Raw genomic sequence first — 15325 nt, forward strand, 5'->3', positions numbered from 1 at the left:
CGTTGGCAGTGTATTTTCTCACTCTGTGTTCACAGTTTATTTACTCTCCCACTATTTCCAGTTTATTTGTTTCTCTCACTGTTCCCAGTATATTTACTCTCCCAGTGTACCCACTGTATTTACTCTCCCAGTGATCACAGTGTATTTATTCTCCCACTGTTCCCAGTTTATTTACTCTTCCAGTGTTATCTGTCTAATTACTCTCCCAGTGATCTCAATGTATTTACTCTCCCAGTGTGCCCAGTGTATCTGGTTTCTGAGTGTCCCCCGTATATTTACTCTCTAGTGTTCCCAGTTGATTTACTCTCCCAATGTTACCAGTGGATATCCTCTATCCTACTGTTCCAAGTGTATTTACCAATGCAGTTAATTTCTCCCATAATTACCAGTGTCTTTTCTCTTTCCCAGTTTTCCCAGTTTATGTAATCTCCCAGTGTTGCCAGTGTATTTACTCTCCCAGTGTTCACAATGTATTTACTCTCCCAGTTTTCTCAGTATTTTTACTGTTCCAGTTTTTCGATTGTACTTACTCTCTCCCAATGATCCCAGTGTATTTACAATACCAGTGCTCCCATTATATTACTCTCCCAATGAGGCCGTGTTTTTATTCTCCCAGTTTTCCCAGTGTATAATTTATCTCCCAATGTTCCCAGTTTATTTACGGTTCAGCTTTTCCCAGTGAATTTACTATATCCCTATGTCATCAGTAAGTTTACTCTCTCCCAGTGTTCCCAATATGTTTACTTTCTCACGGTGTTCCCCGTGTATTTACTTTCCCAGTGTTCCCAATCCATTTAGTTTCCAAGGGTTCCCAGTATATTTATTTTCCCAATGTCCCCGTGTTTGTATTCTCCCAGTATTCCCAACGTATTTACTCTCCCAGTGTTTTCAGTGTATTTACTCTCACGCATTGTTCGAAGTGCAATTTTTCTCTTGTATTTTCTCTCTCCCAGTTTTCACAGCCTATATACACTCCCAGTTTTCACATAGCGTTACCTCTCTCCCAGTGTTCCCAGTTTATTTATTCCCTCACTGTTGCCAGTGTACTTACTCTGCCTCACTGTTCCCATTTTATTTATTCTCTCTCGCGGTTCCCAGTGTATTAACTCTACCAGCGTTCCCAGTGTATTTAGTCAACCAGTGTTCCCTGTGTATTCACTCTCTCCCTGTTCCCAGCGTATATACTCCTCCTGTGTTCCCAGTGTATTTACTAACTGCCAGTGTTTGTAGTAACTTTACTCTCCCAGTGTTCCCAGTGTATTTATTCTGTCTCACTGTCCCCAATATATTTATTCTCTCTCACATTCCCAGTACGTTTACTATCCCAGCGTTCCCAGTGTATTTACTCACTCTGTTCTCACCGTGTATTTACTCTCCCACTGTTGCCAGTTTATTTACTATTCCAGTGGTCCTAGAGTACTTATTATCTCCCAGTGTACCCGGTAAGTTTACTCTCCAAGTGTTCCCAGCTTATTTACTCTGTCTCACTGTTCCCGGTGTATTTATTCTCCATCACTGTTCCCAGTATATTTACTCTCCCAGCGTTCCCAGTGCATTTAATCACCCAGTATTCCCTGGGTATTCACTCTCCCACTGTTCCCAGCTTATTTATTCTTCCTGTGTTCCCAATGTATTCACTTTCTCCCAGTGTACCCAGTAAGTTTACTCTCCCAGTGTTCCCAGTGTATTTATACTGCCTCCTTGTCCCCAATGTGTTTATTCCCTCTCATATCCCCAGTGCGTTTACTATCCCAGCGTTCCCAATGTAATTACACATTCTGTGTTCACAGTGTATTTAGTCTCCGACTGTTGCCAGTTTATTTACTGTTCCAGTGTTCCCAGGGTACTTACTATCTCCCAGTGTAACCGGTAAGTTTACTCTCCCAGTGTTCGCAATGTATTTACTCTGTCTCACTAATACTGGTGTATTAATTCTCTCTCACTGTTCCCAGTGCATTTACACTCCCAGTGTATGCACTGTATTTACTTACCAAGTGTTCCCGGTTTATTTACTCTCCGACTGTTCCCAGTTTATTTCCAATTCCAGTGTTCCCAGTGCATTTACTCACTGCTTGTACCTAGTTTATTTACTCTCCCCGTGTTTCCAGTGTAATTACTCTACCAGTGTTCCAAGCATATTTACTCTCCAGTGTTCCCAGTATTTATACTCACCCAGTTTTCCCAGTGCATTTACTCTGCCAGTGTTCTCAGTTTATTTACGCATGCGTTTTTCCCAGTGTATTTACTATCTCCCAGTGCCCCCAGTAAGTTTACTCTCTACCTGTGTTCCCAGTGTGTTTACTCTCTCCAAGTGTTCCCCGTGTACTTACTCTCCCAGTGCTCCAAGTGCATTTAATCTCCCAGTGTTCCCAGTATATTTACTTTCCCAATGTCCCCGTGTTTTTATTCTCGTAGTATTCCCAGTGCATTTACTCTACCCGTGTGTCCAGTGTATTTACACTCTCCCATTGTTCGAAGTGTATTTACTCCCAGAGTGTTCCCAGTCTAGTTAGACACGCAGTGTTCCCAAGTGTATTTCCTAGCTCCCAGTGCTCCCCTTATATTTAGTCTCGCAGTTTTTCCCTTTTATTTACTCACTCCCAGTTTTCACAGCCTATTAACTCTCCCAGTGTTCACATTGCATTGCCTCTCTCCCAGTGCTCCCAGATTATTTATTCTCCCAGTGCTCCCAGTGTACTTACTCTGCCCCACTGTTCCCATTGTATTTATTCTCTCTCACTGTTCCCTGTGCATTTAATCTCCCAGCGTTCCCAGTGTATTTAATCACCCAGTGTTGCCTGTGTATTCACTCTCCCACTGTTCCCAGTTTATTTACTCCTCCAGTGTTCCCCGTGCATTTACTATCTCCAAGTGTACCCAGTAAGATTACTCTCCCAGTGTTCCCAGTGTATTTACTCTGTATCACTGTTCCCAATATATTTATTCTCTCTCGCATTCCCAATGCGTTTACTCTCCCAGCATTCCCAGTGTATATACATGTTCTTTGTTCACGGTGTATTTACTCTCCCACTGTTGCCAGTTTGGTTACACTTCCATTGTCCACAGGGTATTTACTAGCTCCCAGTAAACACGGTAAGTTTACTCTCCCAGTGGCCCCAGTGTATTTACTTTGTCTCACTATTACCAGTGTATGTATTCTCTCTCACTGTTCCCAGTGTATTTGCTCTCCCCGTGTACTCACTGTATTTACTCACCCAGTATTCCCAGCTTATTTACTCTGCCAGTGTTCCCATATCATTTACTGTTCCCTGTACCAAGTTTATTTACTCCCGCAGTGTTCCCAGTGCAGTTAATCTCTCCCAGTTTTCCCAGTATATTTACTCTCCCAGCGTTCTCGTGTATTTACACTTTAATTGTTCCCAGTGTATTTAGTCTACCAGTATTCTCAGTTTATTTACTATCTCTCCGTGTTCCCAGTGTATTAACTCTCGGTGTTCCAGTGTATTTACTCTCCCAGTTTCCCAGTGTATTTGCTCTCGCAGTGTTCCCGTGTATTTACTCTCCCAGTGTTTCCAGTGTATTTACTCTCTCAGTTTTCCTCGAGTATTTACTCTCGCAGTGATCCCTGCATATTTAATCTCTCCCAAAGTTCGCTGTGTATTTAATCCCGCAGTTTTCCCAGTTTATTTTTTCTCCCAGCTTTCCCAGTGTAATTACTTTCTCTCAGTGTTCCCACTGCATTTATTCTCCCAGTGTTCCCAATGTATTTACTCTTCCAGTGTTCCCAGTGAATTTGTTCTTCCAGTGTATCCAGTTTATTAAGCTTCCATTGTTCCCAGTGTCATTGATATCTGCCAGTGTCCCCAGAGTATTTACTCGCCCAGTGTTCCCAGTTTAGTTACCCTGCTAGTGTTCCCATTGCATTTACTCTCCCAGTGTTCCCTGTGTATTTACTCACCCAGTTTTCCTCGAGTATTTACTCTCGCAGTGTTCCCTGTGTATTTACTCACTCCCAATATTCACTGTATATTTACTCACACAGTTTTCCCAGTTTATTTTTTATCCTAGAATTCCCAGTGTATTTACTTTCTCTCAGTGTTCCTAGTTTATTTGGTCTTCCAGTGTCTCCAGTTTATTAAGAACCAGTGTTGCCAGTGTCATTGATATCCCCCAGTGTCCCCAGAGTATTTACTCACCCTGTGTTCTCAGTTTAGTTACCCTGCTAGTGTTCCTATTGTATTTACTCTCTCAGTGTTCCCAGTCTATCTGATATCTGAGTGTTGCCGGAGTATTTGCTCTCCCAGTGTTCACAGAATATTTACCTTCCCAGTGTTCCCAGTATATTTACTCTCCCAGTGTTACCAGTGTATTTCCTCTCTCCTATTGTTCCAAGTGTATTTACTCTCCCATTTTACCAATACATTTAGTCTCTCCCAGAATTAACAGTATATTTTCTCTCTCCCAGTGTTCCCAATGTATGTATTCTCACAGTGTTCCCAGTGTATTCACTCTCCAATGTTCTCAATGTATTTACTCACCCAGTTTTCTCAGTATTTTTACTGTTCCAGTTTTTCCTTTATATTTACTCTACAAGTGTTCCCAGCATATTTACTCTCCCAGTGTTCCCAGTGTTTATACTCACCCAGTTTTCACTGTGTATTTACTTTCTCTCAGTGTTCCCAGTTTATTTGGTCTTCCAGTGTCTCCAGTTTATTAAGAACCAGTGTTGCCAGTGTCATTGATATCCCCCAGTGTCCCCAGAGTATTTACTCACCCAGTGTTCTCAGTTTAGTTACCCTGCTAGTGTTCCTATTGTATTTACTCTCTCAGTGTTCCCAGTGTATCTGGTATCTGAGTGTTGCCGGAGTATTTGCTCTCCCAGTGTTCACAGAATATTTACCTTCCCAGTGTTCCCAGTATATTTACTCATTCGCAGTATTCCCAGTGTATTTGTTCTCCCTGTGTTCCCAGTGTATTTACTCTCCTAGTGTTACTAGGGTATTTCCTCTCTCCTATTGTTCCAAGTGTATTTACTCTCACATTTTACCAATACATTTAGTCACTCCCAGAATTACCAGTATATTTTCTCTATCCCAGTGTTCCCAATGTATGTATTCTCACAGTGTTCCCAGTGTATTCAGTCTCCAAGTGTTCTCAATGTATTTACTCTCCCAGTTTTCTCAGTATTTTTACTGTTCCAGTTTTTCCTTTATATTTACTCTACAAGTGTTCCCAGCATATTTACTCTCCCAGTGTTCCCAGTGTTTATACTCACCCAGTTTTCCCAGTGTATTTACTCTGCCAGTGTTCTCAGTTTATTTACGCCTCCATTTTTCCCAGTGTATTTACTATCTACCCGTGTCCCCAGAATGTGTAATCTCTCCCTATGTTCCCAGTGTGTTTACTCTCTCCCAGTGCTCCCCGTGTACTTACTCACCCAGAATCCCCAGTGCATTTAATGTTCCAGTGTTCCCAGTATATTTATTCTCCCAATGTCCCCGTGTTCTTATTCTCCTAGTAACCCCAGTATATTTACTTCACCAGTGTTTCCAGTGTATTTACTCTCCCAGTGTACCCAGTAAATTTACTAGCTCCCACTGCTCCCATTATATTTAGTCACGCAGTTTTTCCCTTGAATTTACTCTCTCCCAGTTTTCACAGCCTATTTACTCTCCCAGTGTTCACATCGCATTGCCTCTCTCCCAGTGTTTACAGTGTATTTATTCTCCCATTGTACCCAGTGTACTTATTCTGTCTCACTGTTTCCATTGTATTTATTCTCTCTAGCTGTTCACAAAGCATTTATTCTCCCAGCGTTCCCAGTGTATTTAGTCACTCACTGTTGCCTGTGTATTAACTCACCCACTGTTCCCATTTTATGCACTCCTCCTGTGTTCCCCGTGTATTTACTCTCCCAGTTTTCCTAGAGTATTTACTCTCGCAGCGATCCCTGTGTATTTACTCTCTCCCAATGTTTGCCGTGTATTTACTCCCGCAGTTTTCCCAGTTTATTGATTCTCCCAGTGTTCCCAGTGTATTTATTCTCCCAGTGTTCCAAATGTATTTACTCTTCCAGTGTTCCCAGTATATTTGTGGTTCCAGTGTTCCAGTGTTTTTACGTTTCCAGTGTTTCCTGTGTCATGAATATCTCCCAGTGCCCCAGAGTAGTTGCTCGCCCAGTGTTCGCAGTTTAGTTACCCTGCTAGTGTTCCCACTGTATTTACTCTCCCAGGGTCTCCGTGTCTTTATCTCCTAGTATTCCCAGTGCATTTACTCTCCCATTGTTGGAAGTGTATTTATTCTAACACTGTTCCTAGTGTACTGTTCCAAGGTTAAAGAGTTTCACAATGTTCCTAATGCATTTACTTTCTCCCAGAGTTCCCATTGCATTTAATCTCTCCTAGTGTTTCCAGTGTATGTACTCGCCCTGTGTCCCCAGTGCATTTACTCTCCAACGTTTCCAAGTTCATTTACTCTCCAATGTTTTCAGTGTATTTACTATCTCCCAGTGTTCCCAGTGTCTTTACTCTCTCAGTATTCCTTGTGTATTTACTCTCCCAGTCTTCCCAGTGTTATTATTCTCCAAGTGCGTTCAGTGTATTTACTCTCCCAGTATTCCCAGTGTAGTTACCCTACCAGTGTTGCTCGTGTATTTATTCTGTCCTAGGGTTTGCAGTGTATTTAAGCTCACAGTGTTTCCTGTGTATTTATTCTCCCAGCGTTCCCAGTGTATTTATTCTATCTCAGTTTTTCAAATGTATATGCTCTCCCAGTGTACTCACTCTATTTACTCACCCAGTATTCCCAGCTTATTTACTCTGCCTGTATTCCCAGATCATTTACTCTCTCCCTGAACCCAGATTATTTACTCCCCCAGTGTTCCCAGTGCAGTTAATCTCTCCTAGTGTTCTCAGTATATTTACTCTCCCAACGTTCTCGTGTATTTACTCTCACAGTGTTCCCAGTGTATTTAGTCACAAAGTATTCTCAAGTGTATTTACTAGCTCCCTCTGTTCCCATTATATTTCATCTCGCAGTTTTCCCCTTGTATTTACCCTCTCCCAGTTTTCACAGCCTATTTACTCTCCCAGCGTTCACATTGCACTGCCTCTCTCCCAGTGCTCCCAGATTATTTATTCTCCCAGTGTTCCCAGTGTACTTACTCTGTCTCACTGTTCCCATTGTATTTATTCTCTCTCATTGTTCCCAGTGCATTTACTCTCCCAGCATTCCCAGTGTGTTTACTCTGTCTCACTGTTCTCAATATATTTATTCTCTATCACATTCCCAGTGCGTTTAATTCCCAGTGTTTCCAGTTTATGTACTCACACTATGTTTACTGCATATTCACTCTCCCACTTTTCCCAGTTTTGTTACATGTCCAGTGTTCCCAGGTTATTTACTATCTCCCAGTATACCAGGTAAGTTTACTCTGCCAGCGTTCCCAGTGTATTTAGTCACGCAGTGTTGCCTGTGTATTCACTCTCCCAATGTTCCCAGTTTATGCACTCCTCCAGTGTTCCCCGTGTATTTGCTCTCCCTGTTTTCCTAGAGTATTTACTGTCGCAGTGATCCCTGTGTATTTACTCTCTCTCAATGTTTGCAGTGTATTTACTCCCGCAGTTTTCCCAATTTATTGATTCCCCCAGTGTTCCCAGTATATGTACGCTTTCTCTGAGTGTTCCCAGTGCATTTATTCTCCCAGTGTTCCAAATATATTTACACTTCCAGTGTTTCCAGTGTATTTGTGGTTCCAGTCTTCCAGTTTATTTACGTTTCCAGTGTTTCCTGTGTCATGAATTTCTCCCAGTGTCCCAAGAGTATTACTCGCCCAGTGTTCGTAATTTAGTTACCCTGCTAGTGTTCCCACTGTATTTATTCTCCCAGGGTCCCCGTGTCTTTATTCTCCTAGTATTCCCAGTGCATTTACTCTCCCATTGTTCGAAGTGTATTTAGTCTAACACTGTTCCTAGTGTACTGTTCCAAGGGTAATTACTCTCACAATGTTCCTAATGCATTTACTTTCTCCCAGAGTTCCCTTGCATTTATTCTCTCCTAGTGTTTCCAGTGTATGTACTCGCCCTGTGTCACCAGTGCATTTGCTCTCCAACGTTTCCAAGTTTATTTACTCTTCCAATGTTTTCAGTGTATTTACTATCTCCCAATGTTCCCAGTGTCTTTATTCTCCCAGTGATCCTTGTGTATTTACTCTCCCAGTCTTCCCACTGTTATTATTCTCCAAGTGCGCTCAGTGTATTTACTCTCCCAGTATTCCCAGTGAAGTCACCCTGCCAGTGTTGCTCGTGTATTTACTCTCTCCTAGGGTTTGCAGTGTATTTAAGCTCACAGTGTTTCCTGTGTATTTATTCTCCCAGCGTTCCCAGTGTATTTATTATCTCTCAGTATTTCCAGTGTATATGCTCTCCCAATGTACTCACTCTATTTACTCACCCAGTGTTCCCAGCTTATTTACTCTGCCTGTGTTCCCAGTTCATTTAATCTCTCCCTGAACCCAGATAATTTACTCCCCCAGTGTCCCCAGTGCAGTTAATCTCTCCTAGTGTTCTCAGTATATTTACTCTCCCAACATTCTCGTGTATTTACTCTCACAATGTTCCCAGTGTATTTATTCACACAGTGTTCTCAAGAGTATTTACTCTGTCACACAGTTCCCATTGTATTTCTTCTCTCTCAATGTTCTCAGTGCATTTACTCTCCCAGCGTTCCCAGTGTATTTACTCTGCCTCACTCTTCCCAATATATTTATTCTCGCTCACATTCCCAGTGCATTTACTCTCCCAGCGTTCCCAGTTTATTTACTGACTCTGTGTTCACTGTGTATTCACTCACCCACTGTTCCCAGTTGTGTTACACGTCCAGTGTTCCCAGGGTATTTAATACCTCTCAGTATACCAGGTAAGTTTACTCTCCCAGTATTCCCAGTGTATTTACTCTGGCTCACTGTTCTCAGTGTATGTATTCTTTCTCACTGTTCCCAGTGCATTTACTCTCCCAGTGTGCCCACTTTATTTACTCACCCAGTGTTCCCAGTGTATTTACTCTCCCCGGGTTTGCAGTGTATTTATGCTCACCATGTGTCAAGTGTATTTATTCTCCCAGCGTTCCCAAATTATTTATTCTCTTTCAATTTTTCCAGTTTATATGCTCTCCAAGTTTTCCCAGTTTATTTACTCTCTCTGTGTTCCCAGTGTATTTCCTCTCTCTGAGTTTTCGGTGTACTTACTCTACCAGTGTTCCCAACGTATTTACTCTCTTCCAGTCTTCGCCCTGTATTCACTCTCCAAATGTTTCCAGTGTATTTAATCTCTCCAATTTTTCACATTGTATTTACTCTGTCCCAGTATTCATGGCGTGTTTACTCTCCAGTGTTCCCATTGCATTTACTTTCCAGAGTTGGCATTCTATTTAATCTCCCAGTGTTCCTAGTATATGCACTCTGCCAGTGTTCCCAATGTTCTTAATCTCCCAGTGTTCCCAGACTATTTACTGGTCCAGTGTTCGCAGTGTATTTACTATCTCTCAGTGATCCAAAAACTTTATTCTCCCAGTATTCCCAGTTTGTTTACTCTCACAGTGTTACGACTGTATTTACTCTTTCAGTTTGCCAATATATTTACTTTCCCAATATTCCCTGTGTATTTACTTGTCCAGTGCTCCAAGTATGTTTACACATCCAGTGTCCCAAGGGTATTTCCTCTCTCCCAGTTTTCCCAATTGATTTACTCTTGCAGTGTTCCCATTTTGTTTACACTCTTCCAATATGCACAGTCAATTTACTCACCCAGCGGTCACAATGGATTTCCTCTCTCCCAGTGTTCCCAGTTTATTAACTCGCCCAGTGTTTCCAGTGTATTGACTCCCACTGTGTTCGCGGTGTAGTTAATCTCCCAGTGTTCCCAGTGTATTTACTCTCCCAATGTCCCCGTGTTTTTATTCTCCTAGTATCCCCAGTGTATTTACTCTACCAGTTGTCCAGTGTATTTACTCTCTCCCATTGTTCTACGTATATTTACTCTCACAGTGTTCCCAGTGTATTTATTCAGCCAGTGTTCCCAAGTGTATTTACTAGCTCCCACCGCTCCCATTATATTTAGTCACGCAGTTTGTCCCTTGAATTTACTCTCTCCCAGTTTTCACAGCCTATTTACTCTCCCAGTGTTCACTTTGCATTGTCTCTCCTAGTGTATTTATTCTCCCAGTGTTCCCAGTGTACTTAATCTGTCTCACTGTTCCCATTGTATTTATTCTCTCTAGCTGTTCGCAAAGCATTTACTTTCCCAGCGTTCCCAGTGTATTTAGTCACCCAGTGTTGCCTGTGTATTCACTCTCCCACTGTTCCCAGTTTATGCACTCCTCCAGTGTTCTCCGTGTATTTACTCTCCCCGTTTTCCTAGAGTATTTACTCTCGCAGTGATCCCTGTGTACTTACTCTCTCCCAATGTTTGCAGTGTATTTACTCCCGCAGTTTTCCCAGTTTATTGTTTCTCCCAGCGTTCCCAGTGTATTTACTCTCTCTCTCTCAGTGTTCCCAGTGCATTTATTCTCCCAGTGTTCCAAATATATTTACTCTTCCAGTGTTCCCAGTCTATTTGTGGTTCCAGTCTTCCAGTTTATTTACGTGTCCAGTGTTTCCAGTCATTAATATCGCCCAGTGTTTCCAGAGTAGTTACTCGCCCAGTGTTCGCAGTTTAGTTACCCTGCTAGTGTTCCCACTATAATTACTCTCCCAGGGTCCCCGTGTTTTCATTCTCCTATTACTCCCAGTGCATTTACTCTCCCATTGTTCGAAGTGTATTTAATCTAACACTTTTCCTAGTGTACTGTTCCAAGGGTAATTACTCTCACAATGTTCCTAATGCATTTACTTTCTCTCCTAGTGTTTCCACTGTATGTATTCGCCCTGTGTCCCCAGTGCATTTACTCTCCAACGTTTCCAAGTTTATTTACCCTTCCAATGTTCCTAGTGTAATTACTATCTCCCAGTGTTCCCAATATCTTTACTCTCCCAGTGTTCCTTGTGTAGTTTATCTCCCAGTCTTCCAGTTTTATTATTCTCCAAGTTCGCTTAGTGTATTCACTCTCCCAGTATTCCCAGTGTGATTACTCTGCCTGTGTTGCTCGTGTATTTAATCTCTTCTAGGATTTGCAGTGTATTTAAGCTCGCAGTGTTACTGGTGTATTTATTCTCCCAGCGTTCCCAGTGTATTTATTCTCTCTCAGGTTTTCCAGTGTATATGCTCTCCCAGTGCACTCACTCTATTTACTCACCCAGTGTTCCCAGCTTATTTACTCTGGCAGTGTTCCCAGATCATTTACTCTCTCCCTGTATCCAGTTTATTTACTCCCCCAGTGTTCCCAGTGCAGTTAATCTCTCCTAGTGTTCCCAGTATATTTAATATCCCAGCGTTCTCGTATATTTACACTTTCATTGTTCGCAGTGTATTTAGTCTCCCAGTATTCCCAGTTTATTTGCTATCTCTCCGTATTCCCAGTGTATTAACTCTCCCTGTGGTCAAGTATATTTACTCTCCCAGTTTCCCAGTTTATTTGCTCTCGCAGTGTTACCGTGTATTTACTCTCCCAGTGTTCCCAGTGTTTATACTCACCCAGTTTTCCCAGTGTATTTAATCTGCCAGTTTTCTCAGTTTATTTACGCTTCCATTTTTCCCAATGTATTTACTATCTCCCAGTGTTCTCAGTAAGTATACTCTCTCCCTGTGTTCCTAGTGTGTTTACTCTCTCCCAGTGTTCCCCATGTACTTACTCTCCCACTGTTCCCAGTGCATTTAATCTCCCAAAGTTCCCAGTATATTTACTCTCCCAATGTTATTGTGTTCTTATTCTCCTAGTACTCCCAGTGTATTTACTCCACCAGTGTTTCCAGTGTATTTACTATCTCCCAGTGTACCGAGTAAATTTACTCTACCAGTGTTCCCAGCATATTTACTCTCGCAGTGTTCCCAGTGTTTATTCTCACCCAGTTTTCCCAGTTTATTTACTCTGCCAGTGTCCTCATTTTATTTACATATCTCTTTTTCCCAGTGTATTCTTTATCTCCCAGTGCCCCCAGTAAGTTTACTCTCTCCCTGTGTTCCCAGTGTGTTTACTCTCTCCCAGTGTTCCCCATGTACTTACTCTGCCAGTGTTCCCAGTGCATTTAATCTCCAAGTGTTCCCGGTATATTTACTTTCCCAATGTCCCCGTGTTTTTATTCTCCTAGTATCCCCAGTGTATTTACTCTACCAGTGTTTCCAGTGTATTTACTCGCTCCTATTGTTCGAAGTGTATTTACTCTCAGAGTGTTCCCAGCATATTTAGTCATGCAGTGTTCCCAAGTTTATTTACTAGCTCCCACTTCTCCCATAATATTTCGTCTCACAGTTTTTCCAGTGTTTTTACCCTCTCCCAGTTTTCACAGCCTATTTATTCGCCCAGTGTTCACTTTGCATTGCCTCTCTCCCAATGCTCCCAGATTATTTAATCTCCCAGTGTTCCCAGTGTACTTACTCAGTCTCACGGTTCCCAATATATTTATTCTCTCTCACATTCCCAGTGCGTTTACTCTCCCAGCGTTCCCAGTTTATTTACTCACTCTGTGTTCACTGTGTATTCACTCTCCCATTTGTTCCCAGTTTTGTTACACGTCCAGTGTTCCCAGTTTATTTACTATCTCCCAGTATACCAGGTAGGTTTACTCTCCCAGTGTTCCCAGTGTATTTACTCTGGCTCACTGGTCTCAGTGCATTTATTCTTTCTCACTGTTCCCAGTGCATTTACTCTCCCAGTGTACCCACTATATTTACTCACCCTGTGTTCCCAGTGTATTTACTCTACTAGGGTTTGCAGTGTATTTATGCTCACAGTGTTTCCAGTGTATTTACTCTCCAAGTGTTTCCAGTGTATTTACTCTCTCCAATTTTTCACAGTGTATTTACTCTGTCCCAGTATTCATGGCGTATTTACTCTCCCAGTGTTCCCATTGCATTTACTTTCCAGAGTTGGCATTCTATTTACTCTCCCAGTGTTCCTAGTGTATGCATTTTGCCAGTGTCCCCAATGTACTTAATCTCCCAGTGTTACCAGACTATTTACTGGTCCAGTGTTCGCAGTATATTTACTATCTCTCAGTGTTCCAGTAATTTATTCTCCCAGTATTCCCAGTTTGTTTACTCTCACAGTGTTCCGACTGTATTTACTCTTTCAGTTTGCCAATATATTTACTTTCCCAATATTCCCAGTGTATTTACTTGTCCAGTGTTCCAAGTGTGTTTGCACATCCAGTGTTCCCAAGGGTATTTTGTGTCTCCCAGTGTTCCCAATTTATTTACTCTCGCAGTGTTCCCATTTTGTTTACACTATTCCAATATTCCCAGTCTATTTACTCACCCAGCGGTAACAATGCATTTCCTCTCTCCCAGTGATCCCAGTTTATTAACTCTCCCAGTTTTTGCAGTTTATTGACTCCCGCAGTGTTCCCAGTGTATTTATTTTCCAGGTTTCCCACTGTGTTTACTCTCTCAGTGTACCCAATCTATTTAATAGTACAGTGTTAGTGTATTACTCGCTCGCTGTTCCCAGTGTATTTACTCTCGCAGTGTTCCCATTTTGTTTAAACTCTTCCAATGTCCCCAGTCTATTTACTCACCAAGCAGTCGCAATGCATTTCCTGTCTCCCAATGTTCCTAGTTTATTTACTCGCCCAGTTATCCTGGACTAGATTATTTACTCTCCCAGTGTTCCCAGTATAATTACTCTCCCAGGGTTCCAAGTGCATTTAGTCACTCGCACTGTTCGCAGTGTATATTCTCTCGAAGTGTTCACAAGTATGTATTCGCACAGTGTTCCCTGTCTATTAACATTCTTCCAGTTTTCCCAGTGTATTTTCTCTCAGTGTTTCCAGATTATTTATTCACCCAGTTTACCCTGTGGCTTTATTCTTTCCCAATTTTACCAATGTATTTACAGTCCCTGTGGTCCCAATTTATTTGCTCTCTCAGTGTTACCAGTGCATTTACTCTCTCCCATAATTCCTAGTGTATTTACTCTATCGCAGAGTTCCCAATGTAATTACTCTACCAGTGTTCCCAGTATATTTACTGTTCCAGTATTTCCAAAGTACTTACTCTCACAGTGATTCCAGTGCATTTACTCATCCAGTGTTCGCAGTCTATTTACAATTCCAGTGTCCCAATGTATTTACTATCTCCCAGCATTGCCGGTAAATGTATGCTCCCAGTGTTCGCAGTACATTTACTCTCCCAGTTTTCCCAGTGCATTTCCTCTCTTCCAGAGTTCCAAGAGTATTTACTCTATCGCAGTGTTCCAAGTTTATTTACTCTCTCACAGTGTTCCCAATGTATTTACTCTCCCAGTGTTCCCAGTGTATTTAATTACCAATATTGCCAGTTTATTTACTCTCCCAATGTTTCAGTCTACTTACTGATCCAGCGTTCCCAGTCTATTTAATATCTCCCAATGTCCCCAATAAGTTCGTGCTTCTAGTTTTCCCATTGGGTCTATTCTTCCAGTGTCGCCAATGTATATGCCCTCCCAGTGTTGCCAGTGTATATACCATCTCTCAGTGTTCCCAGTGGTCCCAGTGTATTTACTCTCAGAGTGGGCCCATTACATTTACTCACCCAGTGATCCCAAGTTTATTTACTCTCTCTCAGTGATCCCAGTCTATTTAATGTTCCAGTGTTCCCAGTGTATTTACTATCTCCCCATATTCCCAGTACCTTTATTCTCCCAGTGTTCCCAGTAAGTTTACTTGTTCCCAGTGTTTACAATATATTTATTCTCCTTTCGACTCAAATGTATTTACTCACACATTGTTCCCAAATGCATTTATGCTCTCCCATTGTTCCTAGTGTATTTACTCTCTCAGTGTTCCCAGCGTATTTACTTTCCCACTGTTCCCGTGTTTTTTTCTGCCTGTATTCCAATATATTTACACGCCCAGTGTACCCAGTATATTTACTGTGCCAGAGTGGCCAGCGCATTTACTCGATCACAGTGTTCCCAGTGTATTTACACTCCTAGTGTACCCAGTCAATTTACTCTCCCAGTGTATGCATTGCATTTACTGTCCCAGTGTACCCAGTCTATTTACTATCCCAGTGATCCCAGTCCATTTACTATCTCCCAGTGTTGCCAGTGTATTTACTCTCCCAGTATTGCCAGTAATTTTAATCTGTCCCGGTGTTCCCATTATGTTTACTCTCTCAATTTTCCCAGTAAATTTTCCCTTTTGCAGTTTTCCCATTATATTTACTCTCCCAGTCCTTCCAATATATTTACTCTCCCAGTATTCACAGTGTGTTTACTCATCCAGTGTACAAAA

Source organism: Pristiophorus japonicus, chromosome Y (genome assembly GCF_044704955.1).
Source record: "Pristiophorus japonicus isolate sPriJap1 chromosome Y, sPriJap1.hap1, whole genome shotgun sequence".
Classification (NCBI taxonomy): Eukaryota; Metazoa; Chordata; class Chondrichthyes; family Pristiophoridae; genus Pristiophorus; species Pristiophorus japonicus.